This window comes from Papio anubis, chromosome 3, assembly GCF_008728515.1.
Source record: "Papio anubis isolate 15944 chromosome 3, Panubis1.0, whole genome shotgun sequence".
Taxonomy (NCBI): Eukaryota; Metazoa; Chordata; class Mammalia; order Primates; family Cercopithecidae; genus Papio; species Papio anubis.
Window position 1 is genome coordinate 109,354,979 of NC_044978.1, and position 15,429 is coordinate 109,370,407.

At 34.5% G+C, this 15,429-nt stretch overlaps 1 long non-coding RNA gene across 1 annotated transcript in view; it reads left to right on the plus strand.

The window, feature by feature from the left end:
* LOC116274179 overlaps positions 1-15,067 on the plus strand; it is a 61,330-nt gene extending 46,263 nt beyond the window's left edge. The window contains exons 3-5 of the long non-coding RNA XR_004182773.1: positions 2,225-2,291; positions 12,210-12,277; positions 14,998-15,067. This is a non-coding gene — a long non-coding RNA (uncharacterized LOC116274179). The remainder of the gene's footprint in view (positions 1-2,224; positions 2,292-12,209; positions 12,278-14,997) is intronic.
* Positions 15,068-15,429: the final 362 nt, after the last annotated feature.

The following is a 15,429-nucleotide window of genomic DNA, read 5'->3' on the forward strand; positions in this document are numbered from 1 at the left end:
ATTTAATCTATTGTCTCTCTTCTTGGGAATTTAGAGAATTCTGATTGCCTAGACTGGCTTATATAGGCCATATCTTCTCACAGTTGATAGATACCTAAAATCAGTTTATCATAAGACAAAATTCTTTTATTCTCAAGTACATATAAGGCTCAATACAAATAATCATAGAGGTGACAACACTGAACTTAACCATATGGTAAGATACAAACACTGATATCGGAATGCAGATTTGGCTGTAAGAGTTTGACCAAAGAATAGCCAAAATATATGTTTTGGCATACTTTAAAGGTACCCAGTTATTTCTATGTACATTAGTATTCTTTGACACTTCTAAGGGGTATTAGAAAACTTCCTGAGGGATTGGAGACAGGATATTGATTCAATTAATCATTCTTTCTAAAGGTCACTGAAAGTGTAGAACTATCCTGACTCTTAGGCAGGATTTAACCTGCTTCAATCTACAGACTGACTATCTGGAGATTGTAGCAGGTTATGTAAATGTGTGTATTCCTGAGAAACATTTGAGGTAACTAGATTAGCACATTTAAATAACATTTCAGATATAGTCTTCAACCTAAGTAATACTTTGCAATGCATAAAGTTTGCACTGGAATTTTCTTTTCTGTGTATGGCGAAACATGTGTGGCATATTTGGAAGTCTTTATCCAGTCCCAAATTCTAAAATATAAGCCTTGAAAATGACCAACGTCTCTCCAGGTCTACTTCCTCTTAGGTCTGCTGTAGTGAAGAGCTCAGTCCCTGGAGTCATATGAACCTGGGTTAAATTCTGACTTCATTAATTATTAGTATAATTTGTTTGATAAAGTTGTTTAACCTTTCTAAGACTTAGTCTCCTAATCTGTAAAATGAGAAGAAAAATAATCAAAAATGTATAGTAAAGTTTGAAACAGATGAAAGAGTTTCAAACTCTTGGCACCTAATAAATATCCTATGAATATTAACTATCACTGTCAACAATACTTCTTATTCTGCCTTTATTTTCTATTTTCATGATATGCGACAAGGACACTATAACTGATTGCATAGTCAGAATCTAAGTGCAGAGAAAGAAAAGAAAAAGACCTATAATCAAGGAGTAGAAGCCAACTAAACAAATAATTAACAGGAAAATGTGTCAATAAACAAAAATTTGCAGGTTGCAAAAGTAGTCACTTCCTTGTACTGAAAGTTTGTCAAATTTGGAATTATCTGTGTTAACACTTTCCCACCAAAGGACGATAATAGTCAAGGATGTCAGGAAACTAGTTCTTTGAAACCTGAGATATCAAACTGATATACTTTTAGTTTAAAATACCTCATTATTTATATATGTTTATATAAAAATTTTAACAAATGTATTTCCTTCTCCTGTACATGTCCTATTTTTACTATTTTGAAAAAGAAAAAAATACAATATTCTGCTTATATTTTGGCATCTTTTGTCTAGTATCAAAGCAGGTTAGAGCATTAAAGTTAAATTATAAAACTATTCCTTTCTTGTTTTATCTTTGGATAGACAAAAATGATATATTATTAGTACACCATATATAAGTAATTTCTTCTGTAAGACAATGATAATTCTAGTATACAGTTTCAAGCACGATAGTTTGAATTTTTTTTTTTTTAATGTTCTATGCTCCTTTGACACAGTTTGGCATTACCTGTTTAAGAAACAGTCTCTCATCGAAAGTACATACCAAGAGAAAACAGTTTATAAACTGAGCCCAGAATAAATCATTTGGCAGAAATGATCGTATTTTAGAAGAAATCTAGCATGGGGGGAAACTTTACACTCTTCTATACCTGAAACTTAATACCAAAGACCTTCTATCGCCATCATTATGCTCTGTGTTCCTTTCCTAGCTGTTTACCACTCATTCAAGTATGTCTCAGAAAATTCTCATGCAGTTTCATTTTCTATGGGAAGGCACTATAAAACCGTTTTCCTCTGCAACTAAATTCTCTTTTCAAAAGCTTGAATTATTTTCTTCCTTTCTTTTTTAGTTGTGCTTCTTGAACACTGTCTCTAAAAGAGCAGTCAAACCTATCATAAAGCACTTTGTTTATGTCCATCACAATACACAATCTAGAAGAAGCCATAACCTTAGCAAGTCTGCTCCTTTTTTATTCTGCATTGCGTCTTCAACTCAGGGTTTTATTTTTCCCCTAAGAATGGATATACCATCACTTATCTTTTTATTTTGCTTTCTTTTCCATTATTTAGAACATGGTTGCCAAGGCTTTGCTATTGCACCAGCTGCATGAGGATGGAATTTTTCTTGCTCCAGAGGGTAAGTGCAAACATTCATCCACTGTTTAAGAGCTCCAAGATGATGAATAGCTCAGTAACTTTTGCTGTCTTCTACATGGTTTCTGTATGATTTCATGTTTTACTTGACATTATTTTCCCTTCATTTTTCAGTATCTTTGCTCTATGATAACTATCTTATTTCATTAACCTCTCTCTTTGATTCTGCTAATGTAAGAACGTTTTGTTTGTACTATTTGAAATGATGACTTATCATTATCTGAATGTGTAATGATTCTCCTGTGTTTATTGTATCTGTTTCTCCTTGCTCCTGCCATCCTCCCACCCCTCAGTGCTTGGCTTGCCTTATTCACTAGTTGTTTTAATATAAGCAGTGATGCTACTACAACTGTTTACTTCTTGATCCTGATTATTACAATATCATTATCAAGACTCCAAACTTCCTTGCAAGAATAACTAACAGGAAGCAAAAATGTTAAACATGTTGTTAAAATACATACAGTAAAAGTAAGATTATAGTTCTAATAATTTTCTTGATACCTTGTTCATTTCTCAGGTCGCCACACTTTTGTGTAAAACATGTGTACCTGTATCTTATGAAAGAAGCATCTCTGACTTTGTAGTGACTTTGAACAAGTGACTCGATTTCTTTCTGATTTCATGTATCCCACATGGGATGAGATAAGGTTATTTGAGAAATTTATTGACATTAATTCAAATTTGATTCTGCAAAAAAAAAAAAAAAAAAAAAGAAAGAAAGAAAGAAAGAAAAAATTAAGAGAGCTCAGTGACAAATTGAGCTAATTGGTTTATTTGATTTGAAGGGAAATTTTCAGAAACTGACCAAAGTAAGCATTTCACTGAATCATCTAATTAAATCAATATTACCTTACCATTAATGAACTACTGCTTATACATATAGAAATATCCTCCAAGTAATACTTGTTCTCTCTCAGGTTTGATATGAGATAAATTATGTCATTCATTAATTGAAAAAGTTTAGATCCTTAATTTTAATGATGATTATTATGTTAAAATACAGAAAAAATTAGAGCATCTATAAAAATAGTTTTGCATTTCTTTGCCTTTAACTATGTAACAACCTCAGTAATAACTTACTGCATATTTATTTTACTGTAATTTTAAAGTTTGATTTTAATGTATAAACTGCGAAGTCAACTAAACAGCATTTGCAATCGCACGAAGTATGGCTGAATATTTATAACAGGAAATTAGAAGAGACATTAATTTCTCTATCGATGCTGATTTTTACTACAGTAATAACATGAATAATGCTCTTGAACTGGATTCATTTACCAACTCAGAATAATGACGAAAAGTAACTGATTCAATTGTAGTTTTCCATGTATGATTACACTATTTGTTTATTTAAAATAATGCATTCATTCATTCAGCAGTTAATTATTGGACTCTGACCATAAGCCAAACATTGAGATAGAAAATGGAAGTAGAAAGAGTAGGGAGGTTATTCCCATACTCGCATCACTCACATTCTGTTTGTTAGACATAAATATATTCAAAAAACATACTGTGATGAACGTTCTAATACCAATATGATAGAAACACCATAATATAGTCCAAAGAAGGAGTTTTATCATGAAGAAGTTTATATTTGTTCTACACTTCATTAAAAAAGATAATTTTGTCACAGAAAATAGTAATATTACAGTCCAAATTAATAGCACAGATGCCTTAAAGTATATAGCAGGCTTGAGTGCAGTAAGCACCAGCCCCCACAAAACTGAAATATAACGTGCATGGAGGGGTTTAGCAGAAGATGAGAATGAAAAGAAGCTTGAGATAACATTGTTCAAGGAATAGACAATCATAATCTAAAAATTTATATTTTGTTTTGCTGAAAATAAGAAATCTATAAGATATTGTCCACATTCTTAGAAAAGCATATAATGCACTCAGCATTTGGCTCTTGACAACTTATTCAGCCAAATCATCTAGCTTCACCAGTAAGTAATTTATATCTTCGGCATCTTTCACTGCTTACAGTTCTCCCACACCTCTGTGGCTTTACAAGGCCTGATCGCTATGGGTGGCACTTAGTTTCCATCTTTCTGTTGCCCTACTTCAATTGGTTAGTTCCTATCCTTTCTTCAAATCTTAGCTTATACACCATCTCCTTCAGGAAAATAATTGCCTGATTCTAGTGTATTGTTAGGTTTGCTAGGTTTTCCTAAGTGCTTCAACAATAGCCATATTTCTATCAACTGCATGATTATATTTATAGTTTCTTCTTTCAGACAACAAGAGAGTTGAGGAGGACTAGCGCTATTTTAATAAATTCCTCATACAATGGAGAAACCTGAGATGTCACCTTAACCAAAATATAAAGGTTAGCATGACCAGTACTGTGGTATACAGATCTTGTGCACTCCCTGATAAGATGCACTGAACTGGCACATAACTTCTTTGATGCTCTTGGCAAAAATATTATCTACCAAATATTATCACTACCAAATATTATCGTGAATAAATATTACACAAATCCAGTTGAGAGGCATTTTGCAAAATAACTGATCTTCAAAATGTTACGGTCATGAAAAACAAGGAAAGACTTAGGAATTGTCACAGATTTGAGAAGACTAAGGAGACATCACTGTACACAATGTGCAGTCCTGGATTAAATCTTAGAACACAGAGAAATGTGTGTAGTGGAGAAACTGATAAAATTGATATAAAATCTTTAGGTAATAATATTGTACCAACGTTAATTTCTTAACTGTGACAATTGTACTATGGTTATGCAAGACAATAAAAGCAGGTAAAACCTGTTGAGGTCACACTGGTGCTTTCTGAACTCGTGTTGAAACTTTTCTGTAAGTCTAACATTGTTTCAAAATGAAGAGATAAAAGGAGCTCGAGAAATATTTGTTAAACGAATCATTTTGCTTGGTGTTTTGGACTAGAAATAATTATCTTCTTCCCAATATTTCTAAATAGCATTTTGGAATGTCTCGTGTACAACTTGCACTAAGTTAGGCACTCAGAAATCTTTTATTTTTAATTTTAAGAGATGAAGTCTCACTATGTTGTCTAGACAGTACTACACTATAGATGCTTACCACCTCACCTGACAGAAATCTTTTAATAATACAGGAATAACAACCACTAAACCTACACTTTAATGTGCTATTACAAAAAATTCATTCAGTGAAATATATTTTAATATGTTCACTATATTAAATGGATATACATAATCCATTTGCACACATTTACATTTCCCAGTGAGTTTTTTATGTCCAGATGCTACATATGTAGTCGTACTTCAGTAATCTTTATTAATACCAAATTAATAAATGTTGTGTAATGCTAGGTAGCAATGAAGGAGCCATAATACCTCAGAAAAGTCCTGTTTCTTACAGAAGGAGCTATATTGAGTGGCTTTGGAGATCAAAGGATACGTTTTCTCATAAATGTCAACCATGAAAATCCTCAACAAACACATTCAGTATAATCAAACCATTGTGTGAGAAGCAAACCAAAGACACAGTTTTGGTCTTCATGACATTACTTTTAAAAGCAATAATCCAAAATATATTATAGGAAGACAGAGCTTTAAAAAATGATTCTCAAGAGGGAGTGAGCACAAACAATATCCTGTGATATGCAGTAAATCAAAACTTCAAACTCGAAAAGCATTTGTAAAATGCCTGTAAACATTGTAAAGTTCAGATTTATTACTGATTCCCTCTTATTCTAGACTACTTGGATTTTTTGGTTTTTGTAACTATAACATGTGTAACACAGCTTGTGGAAGCTAAAGGTCACTTTCTGTGTTGTTTCATTTTCACAGACTTGCTGACAAATACAATATTGTACCCAGATGTATATATTCTATTAGAAATGACAGGAAAAAAAAGGTTAACATAAGCTTTTTAGAAGTGAAAAAAGGGTTGATATTACCAAGATCCTTTATCTATATGTAACAAATTGTAAAGGCCAATGTCTATTTTAGCTTACTTTTGATGTCTGCATTTCCCAAGGTTTTACATTTCTCTTGTTCACCAATTTTTCTAACTATAACACACATAAAATCTGGTATTTGTCTACAATTTAAAATGTACTCAAATTAGGATTTGTTCTGTTTATGGCGAACAGAAATTGAGAGACAGAGCTTTTTATGTGCACTCACTGGCTCAATAATATATGAATACCTTATAAAAATAAGAGATTTCTAACACCAACCTCTCCAAGCAAAAAATTATAGTATACTTTCCTTAAAGGTCAGAACTATTTCTCATATAAGTATTAAAGCACTACAATTTTCCTTTCTCTTCAAGTATCCCTATGTCTTAGGACCCTCTTTATTATCCATTAATTGTTTCACCTTATATAAATCCATGTTGATGTTTCATTGAATACTTCCCGTCTTATTTTTGTAAGTATTTTGGTTTATTTTTTAAGCCAAATTGTTGAGGCCCAGCTAAAGTCCTACTACTACTTCTGACTTTGAAACCACTATTGCCAAACTTCATTCATTCGTGATTTGAATTTGTATTTTATATGTAAGTGCTGAAAAAGTGTATTTTAAATAAATATAGTTTGACAAATTCCACATTTATTTTTCCATATCTACCTATAACTACTATTAATATTTACAAGCCTTGGAAAGGGTTTCATCATAAGAAGTTAAGAGGTTCTTAGGACATATTTCTTAAAATACAAGATTTTCTAAAATTCTTAACAAGAATTTTGGGATTTTTTCTAATTTATTATAAATATGACTGTCTAACCCAATCTGAATTGAGGCAAATAATTGATATGCAATTTTAAAATGAGAAATATATAATTATAATCTGAGGTACCATTTGTAGTTTAGATTCTTTACTAGGAATTCATATGTGACTTCATAATTTTTGCTTCATCGTATTATTAGATACATTTCTTTCAGAATTGTTGTAATGCATCATGTACTTTTAGAAGCAAGCTAAAAGATATGTAACCTAATATTCTTCAATGACACATGATAGTTACTTGCTCTGCAACTTGCACGTGAAATTAAAAAGTGAAATACTGGTTCATACTTTTTACACCAGCTCAATTATTTTTCTAATCACAGTCAACTAGGTCATCACTGAGTATCTTAAAAAAAAAAACTAGTATAAATCTAGGTTAAGTGTTATATAACTAACTACCTTGCAAAACATAACAGTTAGCAGGTAATATAATTTATGTAATTTATGTAAATCTGCTGCTGTGACATATACTATCTTCCTAGAGTGGTGAAAAAGAGAAAATGTGAAACTATTAAGATTTTTTGTTTTTTCCCTTTTGTTTTTAGATTATTGGTTTGTTTTAAGTGTATAAGGCTCAACTTACATGCATATGTGTGTGTGTGGGGGGGGGGGGGTTATATAGAAAGAGAATGAGAGTATCCTGCACTAATTACAAACCAACTTTGAAATCATCAACTTTGAAATCATTTTACACTAAAGTAAGTTTGAATTAGAGAAGTAAATAACAGTATTAAATACACTGATAAAATAATCTTAGACAAGCCAATACTCAATTGTTACATGGCTTTTATGCCCCCAAATAATTAATTGTTTAAGGCTGAGCACGGTGGCTCACACCTGTAATTCCAGCACTTTGGGAGGACGAGGAGGGCAGATCACTTGAGGTTAGGAGTTTGAGACAAGCCTGGACAACATGGTGAAACCCCGTCTTTACTAAAAATACAAAATTTAGCCAGGCGTGGTGGTGCACGCTTGTAATCCCAGTTACTTGGGAGGCTGAGACAAGAGAATTGCTTGAACTCGGGAGACAGAGGTTCCAGTGAGCCAAGATGGTGCCACTGCACTCCAGCCTGGGTAACAGAGTGAGACTCTGTCTCCAACAAATAAATGAATAATTTAAAATAAAGTTGTCCACAAGGTATAAATTATAATTCCTGTATGCTCTTAAATTCATACATATGCAAATGCCATTTTAAAAATATTCAAAGGGTTATTGACAAACAGTAGCATCTCCTAACCACAAAATAATAATAATAATAATGATAATAATAATAATAAAAGACACGTATATTTAAACGGGAAGAAAAACTTTTTGATGTTGAATAGCCCAGGACATCTTCAGGGATTTATTCCATCCCAAAGTATTGTGTTTCATAGGCCAAGAATATGACATGTTCTTTGCACATGAAGCTTGGGTCTTCCGCTTTTTCCTGTCTGTATCACATTTCTCACCCTCTGTAGCATGTGGTGGGGCGCACATTTAGAAACATCAAATCAAAATGTTATCTAGTTTCTATTTTTTCCAATTATATAATGTGAAAGCAAAGAAATGTGTATTATTATCTGTAGCAATCTTTGGTTTTCAGTAGTGAGTGAGTGTGATAAACACCCAAGTCTCACAGAAACAGAATCTGCTAATTCTCAAACCACAGAATAAAAAGGAGGCAGGGGACTGATTGGACAAAGTTCCATCTAGCAGAGAATGTTCTCAATTAAAATTTTCTTTTCCTTTTCCCTCAGGCCACTTTTCTGAAAATAAATGATTTTAGTATCTACTTGATGTTGTGAAGGACACTAAAAGTTGAGAACATTGTAACTGTGTTTTACTATACAGATATGTTGATGTTCCTCATATCTGAAGGTTATTTTGATCTCTTAATAAAATAGTAAAAAAAAAAAAAAACTATAAATGAGAGTGCTGTAGGAGCTAAACATTTAAAAAAGCAGAAAATTTAAAACTGAAATTAACAAATGTGTTGCCATTTTCCGAATAAAGTTACTTTTATTTAAGGTGCACATCTTGGCAAATAGCCAGAGAAAACACATTTATACACTTAATATGTTTTGCTTTCCTAACCTAAATGGTGTTTAAAACATGCTAAAAATATGTACATTTCCCTTTGTACAAAAGAGATTTTAGGAGAAAACTCATTTGTGTGACCATGCTGGCGCACACACCCCCCCAACTGTGACTTCAGTTAGGAAATTTTTACATTTCTGTATCTTCCAGTTATTTATCCTGTCTTCCTATTTGAATAAGACAGAAATTCTGCATAACACTAAATGCAAATACTTCTCTCTCTTCTCTCTCTTTTCTCTTCCTCTGTCTCCCCCTCCCTCCCCTGTGGTACCGTATGCCATGGAAGTTAATCTTCCATATCTGACATCTTCCATGCAAAAAGCATACCAACTTTCACAAAGTGTAAGAGGAAAATATTGTCCAGGTCTTAACTAGGTCATGGAACCTAGTCAGTGAGCTGCTACAGGTTTTGACAGCTGTTCCTGGCTACAGCTCTGCTGTGTGCATAGGGGCTGCACCTCTCTCTTGATGCCAAGCAGCAGAGCCACAGGGTGCTGATGGCAGTTAGTGCTGTGACAGTCAGCCAGCTTGGTACATTTCCCCAATTGGAAGGCTACTGCCTTCAAAAGTTAGCTTTGGGTACTGCTTTCTCTTATGTTTACAAGAAAACCACAGCCAAATGCCTTGCCTGCCCATCTGTGCCATATTAGACATCTGGACAAACTTGGCCCTTGTATGCACATCAGCGTGATGGATTGCAGATTTGTTCTGTCAACTTCCACAGAACATTCCCTCAAGATACAGCTCTCCAAGAAAAGTCTCTTTACCTGTGTTTCTAAGAAGCTCTTTATCTTTGAATGCATGACTCATAAATTGGATACATTACAAGAGCTTAAGAAGCAGATTTATAGCAGGGATATTTTGGTAAATCTATTCATCCTGAAAATTCCCTAGGTTACTCAATTTAGTGATATTTAAGTATACTCCCTTTGCTGTTACATAATTGTTGTAAACAATATATCATTGCACTCAGTTTTTACGGCTGTTTACAAATTAGTCAACATAATTTCAGGCAGAAATTCTCGAAAATGAGGCCAGCCTCTAAGCCATTTTGTGACGCTTACTTAGAAGCATTTTTTTGGGGAAAAAAAAATTACATAAATATTTTCACTTCATTGCTGTTTTGCCCTCTATCATTGCTACACACAAACCCTTTCCCCACCTCTCCTCGGTGTCAGACATAACTGCTGTTATCACTATTTTACTGAAACTTCACTTTTAAAGGTCAGCAATGACTTCCTACCTGAGCCAGTACTCATCTGATTTATAAAACACTTTACATAGCTGATCACTTGGTTTTAAAAAGTTGTTCCCTCTTAGATTATATAACACTTCAACCAGCTGGTTCTTACCTTACCTTTCCAAACCTTTCTTAGTCTGTTCACCTGGCTCATTTTTTCCCACCTCACACTTAGAGGTTGACAATTTTCAATGTTCTTCCTCTAACTTTTTTGTCATCTTACTTTATTTTTTGCTTCACTTTCCCTTATCATGGGATTTCACACATTACATAAGTTGTCTCTAATCCTTACACAATTTAAACTTGGATAACAATGAGCTATATACAAAACATGCCATGTAGGACATACATGGCAGCTCCCTCACTGTTTAAAAATGTTTTTATACAATACTTTAACATACAATGTTTATTCAGTTCATTTTTACTTATTCTCTTCTGCATTAGTTTACTATTAATGCTGAAACCAATTATTGCAAAGTTAATATGACATAATTCATTTTCATATAATTTTATAGTTCAAAAGTCCAAAATGGAACTTACTGAACTAAAATCGAGGTTTCAGTAGGTCCATGTTTCTTTCTGGAAGCTCTGTGGGAGAACTTACTCCTTGCCCTTTTCAGATTCTAGAGGCCATACGATTTCTTCTCTGCTGGCTCTCTCCACTGATCTTCAAAGTGAGCAATAGTGAGTCAAATCTTTCTCAGACTGTATTACTCTCACCTCCCCTTCTGCCTCCTTCTTTTATTTAAAAAAGTTGTAATTTTATTGGGCCCACTCAGTTAATCCAGGATAATGTCCCCATTTTAAGATCAGCTGACTAGCAACCTTAATTTCATCTTCAACCTTTTTCCGTTGTCCCATGCAACCTAATAAATTCACAGGTTCTGGGGACTGGGACATAAAAATCACTGTGGGTAAGGGCCAGAAAAAAAATTATCCTGCTTACCGTATTTTTTTTTTTTACCCTTTTTCACTAGACTATAACTTCCGCCCAAAATGTTCCTCTTATACTCCTTCAAAATACATTATAAGAATATTTGAAGCTTCATTTTTTAATCTCAGAATTGAGAAATAACTTTAGGGGAAAGAACATTTCAGTGTATGAGAAACTTCTGAATCCTTGTGTTTAGGTGGCATGTGTGGCACTGCTGTTAACAATGAATATAAAATGAAGCAGGTGCTACATCAAGGAAACATAGGCACTGGTGTTAGTTATTATAAAATGAACTAGCTAATATATCAAAATAATGAAAAGGAGAAAACAGTCAAAGTTTCTGACTTCATCAAGACCTTTTATGATATGGCTTTTCTTTCTTTCTTTCTTTCTTTTTTTTAGAGGAGTCTCACTCTGTCATCACCAGGCTGAGTGCAATGGCGCAATCTCAGCTCACTGCCACCTCCACTTCCCAGGTTCAAGCCATTCTCCTGCCCTATCCTCCTGAGTAGCTGGGACTAAAGGCACACGCCAGCATGCCTAGCTAATTTTTGTATTTTTACTAGAGATGGGGTTTCACCATGTTGGCCAAGATGGTCTCAATCTCCTGACCTCGTGATCCGCCTGCTTCGGCCTCCCAAAGTGCTGAGATTACAGGCATGAACCACCGTGACTGGCCAATATAGCTCTGTCTTCATATTCTTGATGCTGAGTTTAATAATCTACTTACAGCTTTATGAAACTAGATGTAGTGACACAGTGTTCATTAGATGTACGCATTACATATATTTGTGAGGAAGGATTATATTCAATTCAAAAAAATAATTTATTTAAAGCTTGCTCTGTCTAAAACTTGCTCACAATTTTAAAAAATGCCAACATCAGTAACGCACAGTCACTGATTTGCCCTTCAGGAAGAAGAGAGAGAGACAAAACAAGGAAATGTCGATGAAGCAAATGAGGAAAGCAATTGTTCTACAAGGTAGCATTCTCCTCAGATATTTGCTAAAATTTCTGTGTGCTTTTTGTTACTGACCTCTCCCTAATTGTCTGCCTTAGCCCAATGAGACTGCTTTTATTACCAGGTATCAGCCGTCTCTGCTGAAAAAGCCCGGGTTCAAGGGCAAGTATTTCTAGTACATTATGTTTATTTTCTCTACAGAATACAACTTTCTATATTAACAGGACTTCTTTGTACCAGATATTTACATAGCACGTTTAATGTTACTGCAGAAGATAGAGAATTTGTTAGCAGAAAAAACAATTATTTTTCTACACTTCCTATCTTTTTTACCTATAGCATCCTCTTTCAAGTTTGGTTAGTTATCCGTGTTAGATTTATTCTTACCTTTTTTGTCATAAGAGTAATAAAATCTGTGCAGGAAACTATAAGTAGTTACAGACTAAAACTCTCAGAAGCGTGGTGAATACCCAACAGGTACTCCAGTTTTTGTTGAGCTGCTGTTATATATTTTGCATTTTTACCAAAACTACTGAAATGAATTTTCATTATTGACTGTTTTCAATAGCTCCCTTCCCATTCTGTGTTCAATCCATTGCTATTGAGGCTTCAAACTCATCACCCATCTGAAACTGGTCTTATCATAGTCGTTAATAATTGCCACCTTCCTAAGTCTAATGGCCAATTTTCAGATCTTGATTTTATCTCTCAGCAGCACTTTATATGGCCAATTTCTACCTCATCCTTGGAAAGTTTTTCTTCATTTTCTTTTTGAAATGCAGTACAATCTTGTTTTCATAATACCTCAATGGCTACTCCTTCTTGTCTTTTGATAATTCTTCCTCTTCTACCATCTGTAAGTATTGGGGTTTTCTAGATTCATTTACTCAATTGTATACCATAGTGTCTATAGATCAAGAACTCTAATATGATATGTTTCTCCTGAATTTGAGGAGAGCCCCATATGCCTGTGTAATAAACATTTTAATCTACACACACACACACACACACAATTTGAGCTCTTGATCTCTGCTCCACAATCCTTCTCCTGCTTCAGTCTTTCTTATTTCAGTTAATGGTAAGTTTTTCTTCAAAATTACCTAAGTCAAAAGAATCTGGAGTCATTCTTGATCCTCTTCTTTTTATTTCACAATACATCTAATGCTTTACTAAACGCTGTTGGATATATCTTATCACCTGTACTGCTCTTCTCCCAATCTAGGTTACAATCTTTTCTTGTTTGGATTATTGAATATCCACTTTACTGGTCATACTACTTCTGCCCTTCCCTTTCAGTCTATATTTAATACAGTATCCAATGTTCCTTTTAAAAAGTAAGTCATATTTTCGTCATTCCTTTCTTCAGAATCTTTTTTTTTTTTTTTTTGAAGAATGGAATGGCTTTTTATTACATAAAGTGTTAAAACCAAAATCCTATTAATGATCTACAAGGCCTCATGGGATCTGGTTCTTGCCTGCTATTTTATCTCATACCCTGCACTCTCACCTTCATTCAGTGCTTCAGTTGTGCTGACTTCCCTCTGCTCCTTCAAACTACTGAACTCCTCCCTTTGCAGGGCCCCAGCATTTACCAGTTCTTCTTCCTAGAATTCTCAACGATTTCTGCAAATATCCACAAGGCTCTTTCTACCTTGTTTGTTCTTTTTGAGTGCATAGATCTAAGAAAAAATGCATTAAGGTTGGACTAACTTACTTAATTTTTTTAAATTTTACAACTTTACAGCGTGTTTTCTCCAACACACTATAAATGAGTGGCTTTGCAAGCTGTACTGTTTATCATCTATCATTTTTTACTTTTCATGTTTAATTTGAGAAGGAAGAGCTGAACTTGCGTAATAGTAAAGAACATGGCTGCTGATAAGACTCTCAGGGTTTAGCTTCTTGATCTGCTGTTTAACAGTTGTTGAAACCTTGAACTCACAACTTTTACTCTCTTTACCTCGGTCTCCTCATCAGAAAATAGAAGAATATAAAATGCCTACCTCACAAAGTTATTGAAGCTGGTGAGTTAGTACATGTAAATAACTTAGAGTAATGTCTGGCAGTAAGTGAGTATTATGTATAGGTCTGTAATCGTCAACCATTTTGACTGCTTGGAGGGATCATGCTCAAGTTTTAGATTTGTATTGTACCTTAGATTAAGTAGTTTTATATCTTAGTGACCACAGGCTGATTTCTTAAACTTTGTGAGCCTCATGCACTGTCTGCTGTGCTTACTTTCCAAAGTGGTTGATATGCCTTGATAGTAAATCATTCATCAATTCTACTTTAATAGAAATGCATATTCTTTCTTATAAAGAATAAAAATGACTACTTCGAAGCCCAGATATTTTGTTCCTAGTAACTAGGTTCTTTTATCAAATGTAACATTGAGTGTGAAAAGCTTTGTTGAGTACCAGATGTGAGGACATAGTAGTTTCTGACCTCAAGAAATCTATAATCTAATTGGGTAGGAGAAACATATGCACGTAAAAGAACAAAAATGCAGAGTATAAATAGTACCACTTGAGGTATAGCTTTATGCATGTTTAAGACAGAAACATGTTTTATTCATTGAATACTATTGATAGAGGCGGGAGGCAGAGAAATTCTAGGCACACAGGGGTGGGTCTCTGGTGAAACCCCACCTTCAAACTGAAAAACCTGAAACCTGCAGCCCAAAGTGAGAACTTCTATTCCTGTTTGCCAACTTTCTCCCGATTGTTTTTTTCTGAATGTAGCCTTTTCGAAAGATGGACTGACTTCAGAGAGATGGCTTGACTTCGGGGAAGAGACAACCTGACCTCGGGGAAGGCAACCTGCCTTTCCTGTCCCCTTTTCACATCCTCTCTTCACTGAGAGCAGTTTTAATTGCTAAATAAAATTCTCCACCTTCACCATCCTTCAATTTGTCTGCACGACCTCATTCTTCTTGGACACCAGATGAGAGCTTGGGACACACTAAGTGTGGATATCCAGCAAATCTGTCACACCATACCTTTGCCCTCGGCAGTGGAGGACAGTTACCCACATGACGAAGCAAGAGGCCAACTGAGCTGCTAACACACAGCCGTCCATAGACGACATAACTAAAGGAACACTGTAACATCCCCTCTGGGGCTTCAGGGTGGTGGGAAACCTCATCTGGGCACTGCCGTGGGCCCTGCTTGCTC